Source organism: Dasypus novemcinctus, chromosome 19 (assembly GCF_030445035.2).
Source record: "Dasypus novemcinctus isolate mDasNov1 chromosome 19, mDasNov1.1.hap2, whole genome shotgun sequence".
Lineage (NCBI taxonomy): Eukaryota > Metazoa > Chordata > Mammalia > Cingulata > Dasypodidae > Dasypus > Dasypus novemcinctus.
In genome coordinates, this window is record NC_080691.1 from 78,252,841 (window position 1) to 78,266,214 (window position 13,374).

At 36.6% G+C, this 13,374-nt stretch overlaps 1 long non-coding RNA gene across 1 annotated transcript; it reads right to left on the reverse strand.

Annotated features, from left to right (window-relative positions):
- Window positions 1–4,955: 4,955 nt before the first annotated feature.
- On the reverse strand, window positions 4,956–6,898 carry LOC101415881 (uncharacterized). The gene is made up of 2 exons (XR_188485.4): window positions 6,803–6,898; window positions 4,956–6,161 (listed from the first exon to the last, which is right to left on the reverse strand). It is a non-coding gene; the product is annotated as an uncharacterized lncRNA (long non-coding RNA).
- Between the last annotated feature and the right edge of the window lie 6,476 nt (window positions 6,899–13,374).

A 13,374-nucleotide genomic window follows, 5' to 3' on the forward strand; every position in this document is an offset into this window, starting at 1 on the left:
AGTAAGACATTCCAGGGCTATGGTTGTTTTTAGGCGTGTAGAGTTTATTTTCTTCATTTACTGGCAAACATGATAATAAAGGTATTTTTTCTAAAAGGCATTACAAGGTTTCCATTGAGTGGGCTTGTTCTAGGCAAAGAAGCTGGCTCTGCTCTGAACCATTGGGGAATGTTTAACTCTCACCCTTTGTGAAATCTCTTGCCTTTGCTGTAAGCTAATTTCCTGGTCATGGAAGGTAAGAGAAAGTAGATATATCACACTAAAGACCAGAGGACACAGGACTTGAAGAGGACTAGAAATGGAATTTTGGGACTACAATATCGGTACCAATTTCATCATAAAGCACTCTATTGGACAGCAGAACTAGACTCTAAAGCTCCATCAGAGAGCTCTATCCTGGGAATGGATTTGTTTTAGTTAAGGTGACTTGTATGAGCACTTCCACTGCACCACTTTGCCTATCTTGGGAAATGGGTATACCCTTTTCTTTAGCAATGTCATTATTTTTATCTTCAGCACATATAAGATATCTAAATGAGCCAGAGGCAAGCATTTATTGTAGCTACTGAGGCAGAGAGATAATGAGCTGATGGTCTATTTTAACCTCAGAAGTAAAACTGTATATTATTTTCATCGCAGAAACATCGAACAGTAAAATGAGTAACAGCAAAATATGTATTTGATGCCTTCTGTCTTTTCATGATAATATGCTACCAAGTTGTATTAATATTTTAGTCAGCAAGAGTATCATTCATTTGCTATACATTGGGAATATTGTGTATATTAATCTTCAACATTAATAAAGCCCTGAAGATTATTCTATTTTGGATTTCAAGGCTAACCTTACTGCCCCTTTTTCACACTTGCTGAAAAGTCTGTTAAGATCATAGAGTAAGAATCTCCTACTTTGGAAAGGAGATATACTATGAAACTGGGTTGCTACATAGCTCTAGAAAGCAGAACCAAAGTAACATATTTTGGACACTAATAACAAAAGCTTTTCAATGGCTATATCTGTTGAAAGTAAAATGGTTGGTAGCATCCTTGACAAGAGAAAGGACATTAGGTTAGAAGCTAAAGGACTTTGAATAAAGTAAGAAATTTCGTAAATAATAATGTATTCATGTTGGTTCAATAGGTGTGGCAACTGTACAACACTAATATAAGATAGGAATCATTGAGGATATGGGGGGCTGATTATATGATAACTCTGTTTCATCTTTGCAATATTTCTGTGAAATCTAAAAAAAGTTTATTAAATAGACAAACAGATAGATGATGGATGATATAGATGTCCAAGACATGGATATAGATAAAAATATATAGATGATACAGATGATAAATAGATATAGATGATAGATGTGGTACATAGATGATAGATGATATGGATAACAGATAAATATAGATAGATGGTGACATATAGATGATAAGTGATATAGATGGTCAGAAGAAAGAAAGAGAAAGAAAGAAAGAAAGAAAGAAAGAAAGAAAGAAAGAAAGAAAGAAAGAAAGAAAGAAAGAAAGAAAGAAAGAAAGAAAGAAAGAAAGAAAGAAAGAGAGGAGGGAGAGAAGAAGGGAGGAAGGGAAGGAGGGAGGGAGGAAAGAAGGGAGTGAGGAAGGAAAGGAGAAAGGAAAGGACAGTTTGGGGAATGAATTTCTGTCACTGGAAAAATTTTAAATAGAGGCATTTTGACTACCAGGTGTGAATGATAGGGATAGGGGCAATTATTTCTTAGACTATATTCTATGAAACCCATAAGACTCTCCAACCACAAATTTAAGTGAGCAACAAAATGTCTTTCATAGTTTTTGCCATACAGAATTTAATTTATGTCTTAAGTCGATGTCGGGTCTTCATGCCCTTTTCCCCCATTCTTCTGGGCTCTAGGAGACTGGTCAACACCACATCACTGGCCGATCTCTGGATGTATTAGAAGTATCCTTTTTCTATTCCACTATTCTTGATTATGGGGAAACTGTTTGGGACTGTATTGATCACTTGATGCTTGAACAGATTCCTTCTGCTCCTGGAGTCTCCAAATTATATACAGCACATAGTACTGCATACCCACCACGAAAAGAGATGTAGAGGGAGTAGAAAGGAACCCTGACAACATCTAAAATTATAATTGCCCAATGACTCTTCCTTCCTCTCCCTCTGCAGTATTTTTTCCTGGCCTTGCAGAAGAGATAAAGGAGAGGTTGAAAAATTGTCTGTGTCTTATATTGTGCCCCAAGTATCCTGAAGGACATTTGAAATTAAAAGTCTGAGATTTGGGGACTCAAAACTCAAAAGCGTCTTCCCTGAAGCATCCTTTTCTGAGGTAGCGGTACAAGCTCTAGCCATGGCCAGGATGGAGGACAGGACACAGGAAAAAAAGTAGACTAGGGGGATGATTTTGCCTCACTGTTACCACAACTGGGGTGAGGAAATTTCTAGTGGTTGGAGGCCAGAGAAACTGCTCAACATCTTCCAATGTCCAGGACAAACCCCCCCACAAAGAATGGTCCAGCCCCAAATGTCAACTGTCCTAAGATTGAGAAATGCTGAAGTGGACTTATAAGTTTAATTGGTCAAGATTATTTTCTAGGTCCATGTGACATTTGAAATAATTTATACTGCTGAAACTTGAAGACTTTCCACTTGATCACAAAAATTTCTTGATGATATGGAAAGTAGACGAGATCATCCCAAACTAAAAAACATCTAATTTAGAAATTATCCCTCCAACTTTATATTTTCAATTTGATTAATTTATTAAAAATAACAGAAAATTATAAAATACAAAAACATCAAATAGCAAACCCTAGATTTCCCCACACCCCTGACCTTTCCCTTCCCTTGGTATTCTGTTCTTATTAAAAAGCTCTAAAGTTTTCTTCAGGCCAAAAACCTTGGATCCTCCTCAGTAATTCTTCTTTTCTCTTCCATTGCACAGCCAAACTATCAGCAAATATTGGACACTGTTTATTCAAGAGTATCTCAGATCTCACCAATTCTCACCACCTCCACCATGCCCACCCTGGTCTGAGCCATCATCATATTTTGCCTGGATGAGTGCAGTAGCCTCCTTTGGCTTCTGTCTTAGTTTTCCAAAGGTTGCTAATGCAAAAATACCAGAAATGGGTTGGCTTTTATAAAGGGAATTTACAGTTATGAGGCTGAAGAAATGTCCAAATCAAGCCATCTTTGATGATGCTTTTCCATCAAATGTAGGCTATTAGCAGATCCTGGAGTCCTGCCATGTGGTGAGACAAGATGGCATGTCTTCCATTCTCTACTTTCTCCTGGAAATCATCTGTGGGTGATCAGACATCTTTCCCTGGTCCCTCCTATCCTTAAGTCTCTCTTCAGCTGGAATCCTCTCATATGACAGGGTCAAAAGGACAAAGCTTCCTTTCTCTGCATCTCTTCTTTCAATCTGTGTGTCGAACTGGGTCATGCCTCATTGATGTAGCTCAATCAAAAGCCCTAAAGCTATCAAATCAAGTGATTTAATCAAAGGATCCCCTAATTCAATCTAATGCAAACAAACAAAGGGCCCCATATCCACAGGAATGGATTAGTTCAAGAACATAATCTTTTTTGAGATTCACAAAATTCAAACCGTCACAACCCACAATGGTCCCTGATTCTGGGCATCTACATCCACGCCCTTCTCTTGGAGTTGTCTAGCTTGGTTTTAGTAACATGGCTAGGAAAATTCTTATACGAAAGGTTTTGTTTATCTCTAAATTATTTGGAATAGATGGGATTCAGAAAATATACTCATGGGGAAGCAGACTTGGCCCAATGGATAAGGTGTCTGCCTACCACATGGGAGGTCCGCAGTTCAAACCCTGGGCCTCCTTGACCCGTGTGGAGCTGACCCATGTGCAGTGCTCATGCATGCAAGGAGTGCCCTGCCACGCAGAGGTGTCCCCCACTTAGGGGAGCCCCATGTGCAAGGAGTGCACCCCATAGGGAGAGCTGCCCAGCGCAAAAGAAAGTGCAGCCGGCCCAGGAATGGTGCCGCACACATGGAGAGCTGACACAACAAGATGATGCAAAAAAAGAAACAGATTCCCGGTGCTGTTGATAAGGATAGAAGAGGTCACAGAAGAACACACAGTGAATGGACACAGAGAACAGACAACTGGGGGGGAAAGGGGAGAGAAATAAATCAAAAATTTAAAAATTAAAAAAATTAAAAATTAAAGAAAAAAAGAAAACATACTCATGTATGATTGTAGGGAAGTAGTATAGAACTTAGAGCTAAGAGTTAGAGGTCATGGTCTAATCCTTCTACCGCACTAAGTATATTATTATATATTCTGTACATCCTTCTAAATATTACATGTAAAGCAAAGAGTAATATAAGGAGAATATAACAAACCAAGTATATCTTTCAGCCATCAGTGAGTACAAGAATGAATGAATCTCATCAACACCCACAGCGGTCACATCAAACCTTATATGCTTTAGTAAATGAGGGGTTGGAGAATGATCTTTGGGAATCTTAGCATCTCTAACATTTTAGGGCAAGGGTGAGCAAATGTCCTGTAAAGGGACAGAGGGTTATTCTTGACAGCTCTGTGGGACTTACTGACTGTTGTAACTCCTCTACTATGACATTGCAGGGTGAACGCAGCCATAAACAATACAGAAATGAGTGGGTGTGGCTGTGTTGCAATAACTATTTCTGGACACTGATATCTGAATGGCATTTAATTTTCAGGGTCCCGAAATGGTATTTGTTTTTTGATGTTTTACAACTATTTCAAAACGCAAATATCACTTAATTTGTGAGGACCTACAAAACAAAGTGATGGGCTTGATTTGATTCGTGGGCTGTAGCTTGTTGATCCCTCTTTTCAAATGTCACACTGTGAAGAAAGTTTATCTTTCAAAACTTTATGCAATTATAATAGTGATCCATGTCCTTGGGAGTGTTTGATGGAAATATTACACTGAGTTTTGCAGTTTGCTACATTTTTATTACATATTCTGGACATACTTCTAAACACTGTATATGGGGAGAGGAGCAATAAAAGAAGATCATAACAAACCAAGCCTTTCTTTTAGCCATCGGTAAGTACATGAATAAACAAATCTAGCAAACAGTGCTGTTTGAAGATATCCAAGAGCTACATTAAACTGTATCATAAAACATATCTTCACACTATCATACTGCCCATGCCGTGATGATAACTTGTATGATGAACTTCCAAAAGTGGGACTGAAGTCTTTTGCACTGAAAGTACATAAATTTACTTCTCACCAAAAAAAGACCAATTTCTGGCAGCTTTGGTTTTAGAACACAAATCTTGATTGTAATTTGAGCTAAGAACATAAAGGTAGAATATATCCAGTCTGGACTAAATGAATGATCAGCTCCTAGGTATTTGCTGCTAGAGAAAAATTATGAATGATTCACTTTTCACTATAAATTATTGTTGAAAAAGTAATTTCAAACACTTTAATTACATACCCTGGATGCATTAAATTTTACTGTAGATAAATGTAAATTCTAATATTATGTGAATAAAAGTAAAAGTTATTGAAGCACACAGTTGCTTGGAGTAGCAGTAATATCTGTGTTGACCATATCCCAGTTGCTTTTAAACTGTGAAATTCAACAGAATCTTTATATGCTTTATAAAGCAATAAGTGCAAGCTTTAGAATCTCTCTCTCCTATATTTTGCTCTTGAGTTTCCAGGCTTGGATGTGCAAAAATCCATTCTTTTCTCAAATGATCAGAACATCTAGTTTCCAAGCAAGGACACAGAATATGAAAATGTACTGCACAGATGAAACTAATACTAAATGATATAATCAGGTTGAGAAAACCTATGTGCAGAGAGTACTATGCTACAACATCAAAAATCATTGAAAATAGTTTTCTTCCATTGTGAAGAGGGTATACATGTAGGAGGTATGAGTATAACCATCATGATTTCAAATGAAGTTTTCAAAGACAAACAATATAAACAAAATATAATTTCTATTTGCATTTCCAATGAACGATGGAAGAGTTTCCCAAAGACACTTTAATAAGTTGCTTGATTACTTTTCTTCCTATTTTACTACCACGACAACCAGGCAATGCGTCTGGACCACTTATTATTTTCCAGCAGATATGTTGCTGCTTTTCACAGGAAATTTCCCTGTTTTATCCATCTACATTTGGGAGATTGAAGGAAAGCAAAGAAAACATTATTAGTGCACAGATTATAAAGGAAACAACAAAAGGTTAGTAGGTCTTCTGCAAATTAAAAGCTTAGGGCCCTATTATTTACTACATCAAAAGACTCTTGACTGTGGGTTTCATGTAATTTTGCTGTCAAAGAATCACAACTCATAAGTCACTGTATTTTGTTGTAATTATGTAGTTTCTGTCTTTCTCTGACTCTAAACACCATGATGCTATGGCAATGCCTGTCCTTTACCGCAGTGACTGGCACAGACAGGTCATCAAGGAGTATTTATTGAGTGATCAAATGGCCTCAGCACCTTCATTTGACAGAATGGATGAGGACTAATGAGGTTAAAGCACACACACTCAAGGTCAAATAAAAATATGATTATGGAGCTGAAACAAGAATGGCTTTGCTTTCAACAACTTCTTGCTATTGATGACATCCATTCATTTGTCATTCTTAACTATGATATGCATCTTCTGTTCTCTCTTTCTCTTTTTATCTCACTTCCCCCAGCATCTGCTCATTCCAGTAAATCATTCTACTCCTAGATGGTCAGAGCGCTATCCACACAGATTGGACATAGTAAACATCTTGAAGTGAGAGAAGGAAGGTTCCTACCATTTTGCTTTGAGTGGTGGAGGCAAACAAGTCATAACTTTCAGTTTCTGTCCTTTTCCTCATCTTTCTAAAGCAGTTTTTGTATTCTTCTCGTACCTGAGAATCCAAGCACAGATAAACAGTTTCATTTCAGATAGGCTGATTTGTAGACAAGAGTCCTAAAACGGGAGCTTGAAGGTTTGAGTTCCTGTCTCTCTTCTCTTTTCAGTTCCCTAAGTGACCCTCATCACACTCATTCATTTACTATATTGAAATTCATGTTAACATTGTGTAAAATTTATATCATCAACTCCTATTTCTTTCATTTTCTTCTTCTTTATTTTCTTTTAAATGTTACATTCAAAAAATATACCCCATATACCCCCCATCCCACCTACCCCACCCCTCTCACATAAACAACCTCTTCCATTATCACGGCACATCCACTGCACCTGGTGAATACATTCTGGAGCACTGCTGCACCACATGGACAGTGGTCTCCATTGTAGTCCACACTCTCCCCCCGTCTACCCAGTGGGCCACTGCAGGACACCCAACATCCAGCATCTGTCCCTGCAGCACCACCCAGTTTTCAGTTTCTATTAGGCTTTTAGGTATTGATTAAATAAGTGGTATGTGCATATCGATATAATATTTTATAATTTATTATAACATTGAAACTTCATGGTATTTTTAAATTATTTTAAATCATAATTATGTATCACATTTATATATCACATTTGTGTATCATATATCATATGTGTAACTAGTCAAGTGACAAAACTTAGGGCTTATATAAAAGTTTATTATGAGAAGGTAAAAATAATTTTAAGTGGATCACTTAGCGGACATATTTAAATGGATGTCAATTTGATTGAGACTTCATGAACATGTAGTCCAGATAATAATAATAATCATTAGAGTTAAGTAGAACACTGCAGAGTCTGTAAAAATTTGAAAGTCCATATTGATTTCAAAGAAATGACAGTTAATATAAAGAATATGAAAAATAACCAAATATGAAAGAAGGCAGTGTTGACATGCAAAGTTATTTTCTTTTACTAAGTTCATGTCAGTTTAAGTATAACTACATAGTTTTTTTCTGCATAAAGGAGAGATAGGTAACTAAAAGGAAAACTGAACAAATCAGACAGCTGTCCAAATTTAAGGACTTCATCAAGAACAGAAAGCTTTAGTCAGTCACTGAGCTCACACTTGGCTACCAGTTAGAAAAAAGGTTCAATACTCTATTAGAAATGAATTAGAAAATTTTCTGAGAAAAGGTGTCTTAGAAGAATCCTCCCTTGCCTCCTGAGATTTGAAACATCTAGAAGGCCTTAGTAATGATAGCATGTTAATATTATAACTATTAGTAACTATAACTATTAGTAACTATTGGTAACTATATTATAACTATTAGCAACTGATCTTGCTAACTATACTAATAAGGTATGTGCATATTTCAATAATGCTAATAGACTAGATTAGCATATAATAATCATAGAAAATTAGGATACATGATGCTAGCCAAGGAAAAAATTGGAGACATTATTTGGAGGGAAGTAAAACTCTGTGGGGAAAGCATAAACCTATAACGTCCCACTGAGTAATGATCAGAGAATTCGAGTTTGAATTGCTTCAGTAGCTGATGTTAGTCCCTGTCCCTCATCACAAATTCATCCTCAAAAGTATCCTTTAAATTTGATTAGTATGAAAAAGCATTATTCTTTTTATGTCATGTAAAAATAAAGTAAACATAGGAAGTTATCAAAATAAATGCAATATTAATGTAATCGTTGGAAAGTAAAGATCAAGTATATAGGAAATAAAGAACTTACTGAATATTTGTGTTGGTGTTTTTTTCCTTTGATTAACTAATTTATTTACTTACATATTTATTTATTTAAACTTCTAAGAAAGCTTTAGTTTACATAAGTATTGGATTAAAAATATAGGGGATTCCTGTATTGCCCTCCACCCCTCACACAGTTCCGTATAAACATCTTTCATTAGTGTGGTATATTATGTTAAAATTGATGAAAACATACTGAAGCATTGCTACTAACCATAGACTATAGTAGTTGACATTACGGTTTACCCTCTGCCCCAACAATCTTATAAGTTATGACAAAATGTACACAGGCCTGTAGCTACCATGCAATGTCATGTAGTACAATTCCAATGTGCCCAAAATACCCCCATTCTTCCCTCTCTATCCCCTCAGAACCTCTGATGGCCGCTGCCTTTATATCAATGATAAAACTTCTTCCATTGCTAGACTGGAATAGATAAAAGTTCTTCCATTGCTTTAACATAATAATAACATGTCTACTTTAGTCCATTTTTCACTCCCCAGGCTTGAGGATTTGGGGATGGTGGTTCCCATTCCATTTCTAATTTAAAGGGACCTTAAATCCCATGGAGCAGATGGATGCAACTGCTGCTTGCAGTTGCAGACACTCTCTGTTCCTTGGGATGGTAGTTGTCCATTATCATTTCCTTGTTAGTTATCCTGGGTGAGTCCAATGAACTGGGAAGTAGGAGTTGCAACTCTGCTGAGATTCAGGGCTCAACTGGCACATGAAGAGAAGAAAGATTTAAACCTCTTAGCAGTATATTTATCAAGTATACTGTTAATTATAGGTTCAAGTAAAAGAGGCAGAAGAGCCACATGTAGAAAAACTGTAAATGAATCTGATTCTGTTATAATGGGGAGCATAAATTCCAAAGTAATACCCACTGACAGGGTGATGAATTCCTGAGGTTTCTGCCCTGCTTATAGTGTCTAGATATCTCTAGAGCCCTCAGGAGCCCTGCTGTTTGAGACACTGTTTATTGTGGGAGTCAATGAGATCTTGCTGAGAAGTGTATAACCCTAACCTCTGAAATGACCTCCTGACTAACTTTGAAATCTCTTAGCCGTAAAACTCATTTATATTTAATGTTTCCCCCTTCTGGTCAAAGTCTTTTTCCAGATGATTGCTAGTTGGTGCTTGGTAATAATCCCTCAGTGCCAGGAAGGTTCATCCCTTGGAGTCATGTCCCATGACTAGAAGAAGGTAGTGCATGTATGTGCTGAGTTTGGCTTAGAGAGAGGCCATATTTGAGCAACAAGGAGGCATTCAGGAGATAACTCTTATTCAATATATAATACTAGCCTAAGTTTCATTTTCACCAGAAAATGTTCAAAAGTACAATCATCAATATCAAGGTCTTTGTGTAATGGTCTGTCTTCCTTCACTGGGCACTGTCCATGAACTCAGGGGATTCTAGGTATTCTATTAGAGAATGTAACAGTATTCCCAGATGGGAATTCAGTATTCTTTCAGTCATTGTGTGAGTCTCCACCCACTGAGATAATGCCCCAAGAACACTTAAACATATGCATCTGAATTAGAGGCATGCTCCAGGTGCACCCCTCCCAACACATTGCCCCATCACCAACACCCTACACCAGTGATCCTCCTACACCACAATTGTGACCTTTCTGTGATCCAAAACCTCTCCAAAATGGAACCAAAACATGACTAAATAAAATTAATTGAAAATTAAATATCAATAATTTTAAAATAATAAAATATAAAAAATAAAATTTTTGAAATAAAATTTTTATTCACTGTATTTCATCACTCTAAGATGTTATCTTGTATGTACAGTGACAATTTCTTCTTTATATTTTCCCAGGGTCTTATTTTTTTCATTTTGTCTTCAAAGAAGCTTTAGGAAACAGAAAAGTCACATATAAACTATAGGGAATTCCCATATACCCAACAGCCCTCCCATTCATACACTCTCCTAATAATAACATTTTATAAGTAGATGGTACATTTGTTAAAAATTGATGTACAAATATTGAAGGTTTTAGTATTTTTAGAAGTTCCAGTGTAATAAGGTTTATCATTTATATATTTGTGTGCATTTTACCTGTTTGTTTTTTATGTATTCTAAGGATCAATTGTATTGAAGTTGCAATTGTGTTTTAACTGTAAAAGGTAGCTAATTAAATTTGTATTTAAATGTTTAAAAATTTTTAATACCTCCTTTTGGTATATAGACACAAACATTTAAAGATTGAGCATTAGCTATAATATATGCAGTGGTGATGGCCTTCATACTCAAAATTCCACCAGACTGTAAAATATCAAAATAAATCTCAATGCAAATGGTTTGAAAAGCAAATTTGAAAATCTTGTAAAAATGCACAGTTCATGAAGTCAATGACTATAATATTGGAAAACTATCAAATCACAAAGCAATAGAGCACAGGCCAGCAAATATTGCCATTAGGCCAATGCAGTTGACACCATTTTTATAAAGTTTTATTGAAACACAACCATTTATATTTACGTGTATATTGTCTGTGTTTGCTTTTGCAGTACAAAGGCTGTGTTGAGTAGCACAAAAGTAATCATATGACCTATAAAGCCAAAGTTATTCACAGTCTGACTGTAAGAAAATTTTGCCAAAGCTTGCTATAAAGAAAGAAGTATCTCTTTGTACATAGGCAGTGCCTAATAAAAGAAAACAGACCAGTATCTCAAAGCCTCAATATTAATGCATGTAAATATGAATCATGTTCTTCAAAAATTGACTTAGTGGTTGCCATAGATTCCAAACAGAGGGGGAGGGAAGAATATGTGGATCATAGGGCATTGTGGAGGCATTGAAATCATTCTGCATGATCTTGCATTGACAGATATAGGCCATTAAATATTTTTCAGAACTTATAAAAGTATATGCTTTAAAATGTAAACCATAATGTAAATCATTGACCATAATTAACAGCAATGCTTTGATATTTGTTCATCAATTGTAACAAATGTGCCATAATCTGTAGGATATTAGTGGTAGGGGACGACATAGCGGGGTATATGGGAATCACTTATATTTTCTATGTGACTTTTCTGCAACCTATAATTTCTTGAAAAATAAAGTGAAAAAAATACCACACTGGGGGAACACACAGAAGAAATTGCCAGTATACATAAAAGATAAAAGGTCTTACAGTGATGAAAGGCACAACGCAAAATGTTTATTTATTTCTTTGTTGATTGATTATTTTATTACATTTTGGCTTTGTTTTGGGGGAAGTTTCAGTTGCAGAGTGGTTCAACTATGGAAGGGGAGGATCACTGATGTGGGTTGTCAGTGTTGGGGCATGTGTGGGGAAGGGTGTACCTGGGGCATGCCTCTCTAAAATATGAATGTGTGTTCAGGTGGTCATAGAGTGTTGTCTCAGTGAATGAAGACCCAAACAGTAACTGACAGACTATTGAATTCCCATCCTGACAAGAATTTCTAGAGTAATGGAGAGTGCCCAGTGAAGGAAGACAGACCAAATGCCAGTCCCTTGATATTGATGTCTGTTCTTATGAACCTTGTTCTTGTAAAATTGAAAATAGCCTAGTAATATACATTGCCATCTTTTTGTTCAAATGTGGTCTCTCTCCAAGTCAAACTCATCATGTAAACTCACTACATTCCCCCTGGCATAGAACATGACTTCCAGGGACGAGCCTCTCTGATCTGAAGGAATTATTACCAAGTACCAACTGGCAATGCTTTTGGAAAATGACCTGGACCTGAAGGGAGAAATATTAAATACAAATGAGTTTTTATGACTGAGATTTCATAGTGAGTTGGGAGGTCAATCCAGAGGATATGCTTATGCATGTCTCAGGAAGATATCACTGATGGGCACACTAGACAGTACCTCAAGCAGGGGTGCTCTAGAGGGATCTAGAGATATCTAGATATTAGGGAGGGCAGATGACCCCAGGAAACTTGCACCCCATTTTTTGGCTTTATTTTGGAATATATGAAAACCTGTCTCCCCAATATATCAGAGTGAGATTCATTTATAATTTTCCTTTATAAAAAATTTCCCAACTCTTTTGCCCCTTTTATTTCAACATATAATTAGCACAATACCCATTAAGTATATATCCTAGAGACTTAAATCTTCCAACAGTTTATATGCTGGCTGAGCCCTGAATCACAGTAGAGTTGTAGCCAATACCTACTCTCCAGTTGATTAGACTTACCCAGGACAACTAACAAAAGGATGATGATAGGAAGCTGCTGTCGCTCAAGCAACTGAGCTCCCAATTAACATATAGAAGACCCAGGTTTTATACCCAGGAATTTCTGTTAAAAAAGGCATCCCAGACCTGTGTGCCACACCCAGTGCGGAGAAACACAGGCCCCGCACAGCAGAACAATGCACCTACAAGATGATGATGTCACCAGATAGGAAAAAAAAAAAAAAAAGAATGATGATGAATAACACCCATCCCCCAAAACAGAGAGTTATCTCAAACTGCAAGCAAGACCATTCCATTCACCTGCCCCATAGAATCTAACCCCTTAAATTGGAAGCATTGTGGGTACCACTATAATAAATCCTCAAGACTGAGGAACAAATGTAAGTGGGAATGCAACTATGGACCAAAACAGACATTATTACTCTAGTAATGTAATAATTTGTGACACTGATATAAAGACAATGGTCACTAGAGGTTCTGAGGGGAGGGAAGGGAAGAATAGATGGAACATGGGGCACTTTTGGGACATAGGAAATGTTCTGCACGATA